Source organism: Schistocerca cancellata, chromosome 1, assembly GCF_023864275.1.
Source record: "Schistocerca cancellata isolate TAMUIC-IGC-003103 chromosome 1, iqSchCanc2.1, whole genome shotgun sequence".
Lineage (NCBI taxonomy): Eukaryota > Metazoa > Arthropoda > Insecta > Orthoptera > Acrididae > Schistocerca > Schistocerca cancellata.
The window spans coordinates 1,177,930,400-1,177,938,528 of record NC_064626.1 but is presented as its reverse complement, the minus strand read 5'-3'; the positions used below and the strand labels follow the sequence as shown (position 1 = coordinate 1,177,938,528).

Sequence of the window (8,129 nt, the reverse complement as noted above, 5' to 3'; positions counted from 1 at the left end):
TGTAGCGAAATGCAGGAAGATCTGCAGCGGATAGGCACTTGGTGCAGGGAGTGGCAACTGACCCTTAACATAGACAAATGTAATGTATTGCGAATACATAGAAAGAAGGATCCTTTATTGTATGATTATATGATAGCGGAACAAACACTGGTAGCAGTTACTTCTGTAAAATATCTGGGAGTATGCGTGCGGAACGATTTGAAGTGGAATGATCATATAAAATTAATTGTTGGTAAGGCGGGTACCAGGTTGAGATTCATTGGGAGAGTCCTTAGAAAATGTAGTCCATCAACAAAGGAGGTGGCTTACAAAACACTCGTTCGACCTATACTTGAGTATTGCTCATCAGTGTGGGATCCGTACCAGATCGGGTTGACGGAGGAGATAGAGAAGATCCAAAGAAGAGCGGCGCGTTTCGTCACAGGGTTATTTGGTAACCGTGATAGCGTTACGGAGATGTTTAACAAACTCAAGTGGCAGACTCTGCAAGAGAGGCGCTCTGCATCGCGGTGTAGCTTGCTCGCCAGGTTTCGAGAGGGTGCGTTTCTGGATGAGGTATCGAATATATTGCTTCCCCCTACTTATACCTCCCGAGGAGATCACGAATGTAAAATTAGAGAGATTAGAGCGCGCACAGAGGCTTTCAGACAGTCGTTCTTCCCGCGAACCATACGCGACTGGAACAGGAAAGGGAGATAATGACAGTGGCACGTAAAGTGCCCTCCGCCACACACCGTTGGGTGGCTTGCGGAGTATAAATGTAGATGTAGATGTAGATGTACTCCGTTGTTCATCATGCACATTTGTGCGGCCATCTTTAAATGCTCTCACAGACTTTCTTACCATTACACCACTCATAATGTTTTCTCCGTAAACTGCACAGATCTCACGATGAATATCGATCGCTTTTAGGCCTTTAGAACTAAGAAATCTTATAACAGCCCGTACTTCACAGCGGACGGGACTCACGATTCTCGAAGGCATCTTAAACACACAGTACACAACGTAAACAAGGAAGAATCAGACTGTAATGGCGTCAGTGCGTAGATTAAGATACAGGCTTTCGTGTAAAAATAAAATTATTGAGATATCTTAGCACGTCTTTTTTTTATTTCAAAACGGTACTTACTTAAAAAGCACGCCTCGTACTTTGAAACGAAGCCTCATCCGTGAACAGCATGCTTTGCACTAAAGTGTTGCACTTTGTTGAAAGAACCATTCCCTGCGGGAAAACGAGCAGTTGACGGTGCCTGCACACGCTGTACATGACACGAATACAGCAGGTTGCCATGTAGCACTCTGCATACAGTCATAGGGTCAACTTTATCAGTCGCAGCTAATTGTCTTACGCTGACACCAGGTTTGTAATCAACTGCAGGGAGACGTTCCTCCCCCAGTGGAGGTGTCCATATACGCTTCCCCCCATCTCGAGTAGTAGGCTTAAAAGTCCCATGCTTCCTAAAACGACGATGAATTGCTTGAAACGTCCTCCTGTCGTGACACCGTCGTTGGAAATGTCCCAAGATAAAAACGATAAGCACCACGGTCACTACCACCCACTAATCTGTACAACAAATGGGCATCTGCCAACTCTGTATTTCAGTTCACTTCCGTTGCACTGTCCAAAAAACTAAGCCCATGAAAAAACACTGTAACAGTTGATGCTATGTGCCTAATGCTATTGGAGCAATAAAGTAAGTCGCATGTCAACACAAACAATGAAGTGAGTCACATGTCAACATTACCTTCCTTCAACTGAATCAACCGAGACAGGGGGTGAATCTAACGTCACCAAGAGGGTATTTTGAACATTTCTTGTAGGAGACCGTGTCATGTCATGCTAGTATGTGTTGTTTCTAGTTTTGCATGATCAGCGGGATTGTGAAGAGAAGTAGAAAATCAGCTCAAATCTGGAAATAAATCGTCTCCAGACCCATGTCCACACAACACATTTTATTCCTGTGTGTGTAAGGAATGTTTCCTGAAACTTTGGCCATATCTTTCTCCTACAACCTGTAGTTCATTACCAGCCTCCCCGGCCAGAGTGGCCGAGCGGTTCTAGGCGCTTCAGTCTGGAACCGAGCGACCGCTACGGTCGCAGGTTCGAATCCTGCCCTGGGTATGGATGTGTGTGATGTCCTTAGGCTAGTTAGGTTTAAGTAGTTCTAAGTTCTAGGGGACTGATGACCTCAGAAGTGAAGTCCGATAGTGCTCAGAGCCATTTGAACCATTACCAGCCTCGAGCCAGCAAGTCTCATGAACCGACGCAACAAGTGTCTCACTCATAGTAGAAAATGAACTCTAATGTGAAAATAAATCGTTTTTGGGTCCATGTCCATCCAATACATTTTAATCCCCGGTGTGTGAAAAAGTTTCCTGAACGTCTGGCCAGATCTTTTTATTACAACCTCTACTTCATTACAAGCCTCCAGCCAGTATATCTGATAAACCAACACAACATGTGTTTCAGTCATGCTAAGAAATTCCTCAAAATGACATCCCGAAACTTTTGCTCCCATGTAACAATAAATACGGGTGGGTTGAAACGCATCAGGTTGTGGCCAACCTCTTGTTTCATTCTTTTCCACTCAGCAGACTTAATTCCTCGAGATGTGTGGTGTGCGTACTGTAAGACCTTCAGTACACACTCAATCACATTATTTGACTTGTCGCTCTAACGAAGTAGGCGAGTGTCAGCAATACGTCTCGTGGTCTTATCGTGGCGTGTTTATCTTCTGCCGTTAGGTCAGACGATAGAAATGCCACTTGCACGCTTAGAGTAGCAGATTGATGATGACCAACTTTAAACAGAACTTGATTAATTTTCACACACATTTATTAAAATAATAACAAGCATAAAAATTACTTAACTTGGTTCTGGATGCTATTTTACAATTGACAATCTGAAGTTCCTTTGGTATTGATACGTTAATCTTATTCTCACATATATCTCTGATACTTGTCAAATGTGTCTATACATTAATCGTCATGGCTATGTACAGGAATATGATAATCGTATTAGGCGTAGACTGAAACTTGACTATAGACTGGTCTAGACAAATGAAGACTGACTAATCGGAGGTCTGTACACTCGTTCATGTATTACTGCGTGATTGTGATCCGCGAGGAGAAAAGGTTCTACGTTAGCAGCAATCTCATTGGCTGCGTTACATATTAATACGCGGATCGGCGGAAGCAGAATTTGGTCCGTCTCTATGGCAGCGCCATCTTGTAGTGCGGAGACGGACGAGCGCTGCGCCTGCGCTGTTGTGCTTAGCGGGGCGCGCTCTAGTGGGAAAGTTGTGTACGCGCTGACTACGCAGAACTATGTACACAACAAGATGATAGGTCTAACTGATCGATTATTTCCGACGTGTGTGCAAAGTAGTAGTATTACGAGTGGGAATGCATGATGATTGTAGTGGATTTCTTTCGAATTTCTTTTCATTCTAAAACACGTGTTGGATTCACTCTTTTGGAAGTTAGCGGTGACGGAACGCATTGCCCTCACAGTTTTTGCTCGCCTCGGCTTGCACTCGATGGACGATGCGAGTGACCGGACGCGCAAGACGGAGGTTAACAACGGCCGCCCCAGTTCCAGGGAGCAGCCACCTCTGTCCCATGCACTGCGGCGGAGAGCGCCGTGCTTCTTTGATGGGATTAGAGGCGCTCTCGGAAGAAAGTGCTTGCGTGCTGAGTTCAATGAACTTCCATAGACCTCGCCACAGTGGCGAGTCCGAATACGGAGTTTTCTGCAAAGGAATCAGGCCAACCAAGCAAACTGAATGTCCTGTAAGATATCATCTCAGTATTGTGAAGTAGCTATGTGGCCTCTCCACATGCGAGTCTTTTGTCCCGTGCTGCCAGGCCGCTAGCACATCGATTGTAAACGGAGAGAAGGTAAAATTACAGGAAGTTTTGGCGGGAAGGCTTTTAATCGATCGGCGCTCGCTATCATTGGGAGCGGCGATTTGCCGTAGGGCGACGCTCACAAGATTTTGCAACGAGAAGTTGTGGTAGGTCTGCGCTCGCCATGTGCCAAGCAAGCGACACCGAATGTTCCTGAATAATTTTGTTAGGACTCTTCTGATTGGAGAAATAAATTACGCGATCTCAGAGAGGCGAAAAAGACACTTTCGTCGAAGGAGCGAAGAAACAGGGCATTTCTTCGCCGCTTGTGGTATAGAGAGGAATACTTCATCCTTGGGAGCTGGAGAGAGGTGGTCGATTCCTGGCGCTAATGCAGATTCGAAATCTGGACTTGGAGAGGAGCGGTCGATTTGCGAGCGGATGGGCCACGCCAAGCCAGCATCCGACTGTGACCTCTCCATCCCACGTCTCCCGCGATTGATGGAAGTTTCGCAGCAAAACAGCGTACCAGATACGTACTGTATGACACGCGCGTTGTTTAAGATTAATTAATCAGTCACTGCATGGCCTCTTCTTGGCCATGTTTTTCTTCTTTGGAGTTCTCTTTCTGTTTATTTACTTTCATTCCAATGCAGTCACCACCAATTTAATTTCACGATTAGTAGTCAGCTTAGATGATTTTTTGTCCGTTCTGTCTGTTGTGTGAGAAGTTTTTGGACTCTTCTTCCCGAAGATCCACAATTATCACGCACTCGTGTGTGTGTGCACACTTATTCTCATGTAACGAGTATTTGGCTCTGAGCACTATGGGACTTAACATCTGTGGTCATCATTCCCCTAGAACTTAGAACTACTTAAACCTAACTAACCTAAGGACATCATACACATCCATGCCCGAGACAGGATTCGAACCTGCGACCGTAGCGGTCGCGCGGTTCCAGACTGAAGCACCTAGAACCGCACGGCCACAACGGCCTGCTGGTATTTGGTGCTTATTTCTTCCGAGCAGTCATTGAATTTGCAACCAATAAATGTACGTGATTTGTAGCCCTTGTTTCATTACAGTAGCTGATAGTCACCATCACTACTTCATAATTTTTATATTTACAAGGTACACGGCTACGGTCCAACTGTTAGGAACAACGCTTTCCGAAATGATAATTAAATGGACACCCTAGCTGCAAACAGGCGTTGATGTACTTCATTGGGGACATTTTGAAAATGTGTGCCCCGACCGGGACTCGAACCCCAGAACTCATGCTTACATGGCAGACGCTCTATCCATCTGAGCCACCGCGGGCACAGAGGATAGCGCGCCTGCAGGGACTTATTCCTTGCACGCTCCCCGTGAGATCCACATTCCCAAAATGTCCACACCACTACATTCGTGGTGCGCCCATTAGATGTTTGCCCATCATACTCATTACTCGTGGCAGATTAATCTACCAAGTCCCGTATGAGTTCGGGCATAGCGTGTGCGTTCGCACAAGAAGGTCAACGGCCAGGAAGCCATATTTTAACTATATATAACGGTAGTATCTGTTCCCGAAAGAACAGTTACCGTGGATGACCATGCAGATTTGCTAGAAATGAAATGATAATTAAATGGACACCCTAGGTCCAAACAGGCGTTGATGTACTTCATTGGGGGCATGTTGAAAATGTGTGCCCCGACCGGGACTCGAACCCGGGATCTCCTGCTTACATGGCAGACGCTCTATCCATCTGAGCCACCGCGGGCACAGAGGATAGTGCGTCTGCAGGGACTTATCCCTTGCACGCTCCCCGTGAGATCCACATTCCCAACATGTCCACACCACTACATTCGTAGTGCGCCCAATAGATGTTTGCCCATCATTTAATTATCATTTCATTTCTAGCATTCCCCTAGAACTTAGAACTACTTAAACCTAACTAACCTAAGGATATCACACACATCCATGCCCGAGACAGGATTCGAACCTGCGACCGTAGCGGTCGCGCGGTTTCGAGACTGAAGCACCTAGAACCGCACGGCCATAACGGCCTGCTAGTATTTGGTGCTTATTTCTTCCGAGCACCAATAAATGTACGTGATTTTTAGCCCTTGTTTCATTACATTAGCTGATAGTCACCATCACTACTTCATAATTTTTAATATTTACAGGGTACACGGCTACGGTCCAAGTGTTAGGCACAACGCTTTCCTCCAGTTTCCTTTCCCACAATTTCTTTACATAGACCTGGACTGTAATGGGGGACTTGTATTGTTAACGGGAGATACTCAGTGATGTCAGTAGCAAATCAGATTGACTTGAGCCGTAACCAAAGTGGCGTCTTGCAGTGTGTTTCCTCCCCGTTGAAGCACAGCTCATAGTGACGTTGATGATGAGCAAAAGTTCTGAATGGAAGTTTAATCAGTTAACGCCCTTTACATGATAAATATCTCCAGAAAGATTGATAAACAATGGACGTGGGCTTCATGACATAACGCTTTCTACACTGAGATGTCGTGAGATACCTCCTGATATTGTGTCAGACCTCATTTTGCCTAGCAGGAACTCGACGGTTTCATGGATTCAAGAAGTCACTGAAAGTGTCCTGCAGAATAATGAGGTATGCTGTCTCTATAGCTATCCATAATTGCGAAAGTGTTGCCGGTGCAGGAGTTTGTGAACGAACTGACCTGTCGATTATGTCGCGTAAATGTTGGGCGGGATTCATGTCGGACGATTTGGGAGGCCAAATCATTCGCTCGAATCGTCCAGAATGTTCTTCAAACCACTCGCGAACAATTTTGGCCCAGTGACATGGCGCGTTGCCATTCATAAAAACTACATCGTTGTTAGGGAACATTAAGTTCATGAACGGCTGCAAATGGTCTCCAAGTAGTCGAACGTAACCATTTCCAGTCAGTGATCGGTTCTGTTGGATCAGAAGACCCAGTCAATTCCATGTAAACACAGCCCACACCATTACGGAGCTACCACTAGCTTGCGCAGCACCTTGTTGACAACCTGGGTCCATAGCTTCGTTGTATGTGCGCCACAGTCGAACCCTACCATCAGCTCTTACCAACTGAAATCGGGACTCATCTGAACAGGTAACTGTTTTCCAGTCGTCTGATGCCCAATCGCTATGCTGTTAGCATAGGTATTCGCGTCGGTTGTCTAAAGCCATAGCCCATTAACGCCAGATTTCTCCACACTGTCCTAACGGATACGTTCGTCGTACGTCCCACTTTGCTTTCTGCGGTTATTTCACGCAGTGTTGCTTGTCTGTCAGCACTGACAACTGCACGTAAACGCCGCTGCTCTCGGTCGTTAAGTGAAGGCTGTCGGCCACTGCGTTGTCAATGGTGAGAGTTAACACCTGAAATTTGGTATACTTGGCACTCTCTTGTCAATTTGGATCTCGGAATATTGATTTCCAAAACGATTTCCGAAAGGGAATGTCCCTTGCGTCTAACTCCAGTTACCATTCCGCGTTCACAGTCTGTTAATTCCCGTCGTGTGGCTATAATCACACATGAATCACCTGGGTAGAAATGTCTGCCCCCTGTAGCTGAGTCAGACATGACATACTTTCCGAAATTAAAAACCAACGCCATTAGTTGGTTACTGGGAAAATATGTTAGTTATGTCATCAACAAACTTGGGTCGGACAACGAGATAGAATTCCGCGTTTACATGAAGTGTGAATATGCAAAAATCAGCACGTATCGCAAGCACAAAAAGCACTACGGCAGCATGCTGAAGATCATTTTTGAAAGACTGGGTGTTGGTTAAATATGTGGAACACCTTGAACGAGAACGAACAGAAGAAAATTAAAAGTCACTTGTGTACTTATTTTAATTTAATATTACCTTGCTTCCGGAACTTCTATGGTACACGAATAGTTTTTTTTTTTTTTCCAAAGCATTTTGCTCAGAATTACTCGTGTTCGACTTCCAAAGTAATCGTGTGATTCAAGAAGAATTGTTGAGTTTTATCAGTGTTCAGTTTCTACCCAGAGAAGTTTCTTTGCCTTTCTTACGTCGGAGAATGGGAGTTTTGTGTTAAGATTTCTGCACATTTGGTGCTATGACCCAACAGCGGACATGAAAAAAGGGGTGGGAGGGGTTTGGGTCTCGACGCACTGGCAGTGCCGTGAAGAGACCCCACTGCTAGTGCGGCGTGTATCACGCCCTGACCATCCAAAAAAAAAAAAAAAAAAAAAATGGATAGAGTGTCTGCCAAGTAAGCAGGAGATCCCGGGTTCGAGTGAGATCTCAAAAAAA

General features: G+C 45.4%; 1 non-coding gene across 1 annotated transcript; it reads right to left on the bottom strand.

Annotated features, from left to right (window-relative positions):
- Nucleotides 1-5,536: 5,536 nt before the first annotated feature.
- Nucleotides 5,537-5,611, bottom strand: Trnat-ugu (transfer RNA threonine (anticodon UGU)). Its single transcript has one exon. It is a non-coding gene; the product is annotated as a tRNA-Thr (tRNA).
- Between the last annotated feature and the right edge of the window lie 2,518 nt (nucleotides 5,612-8,129).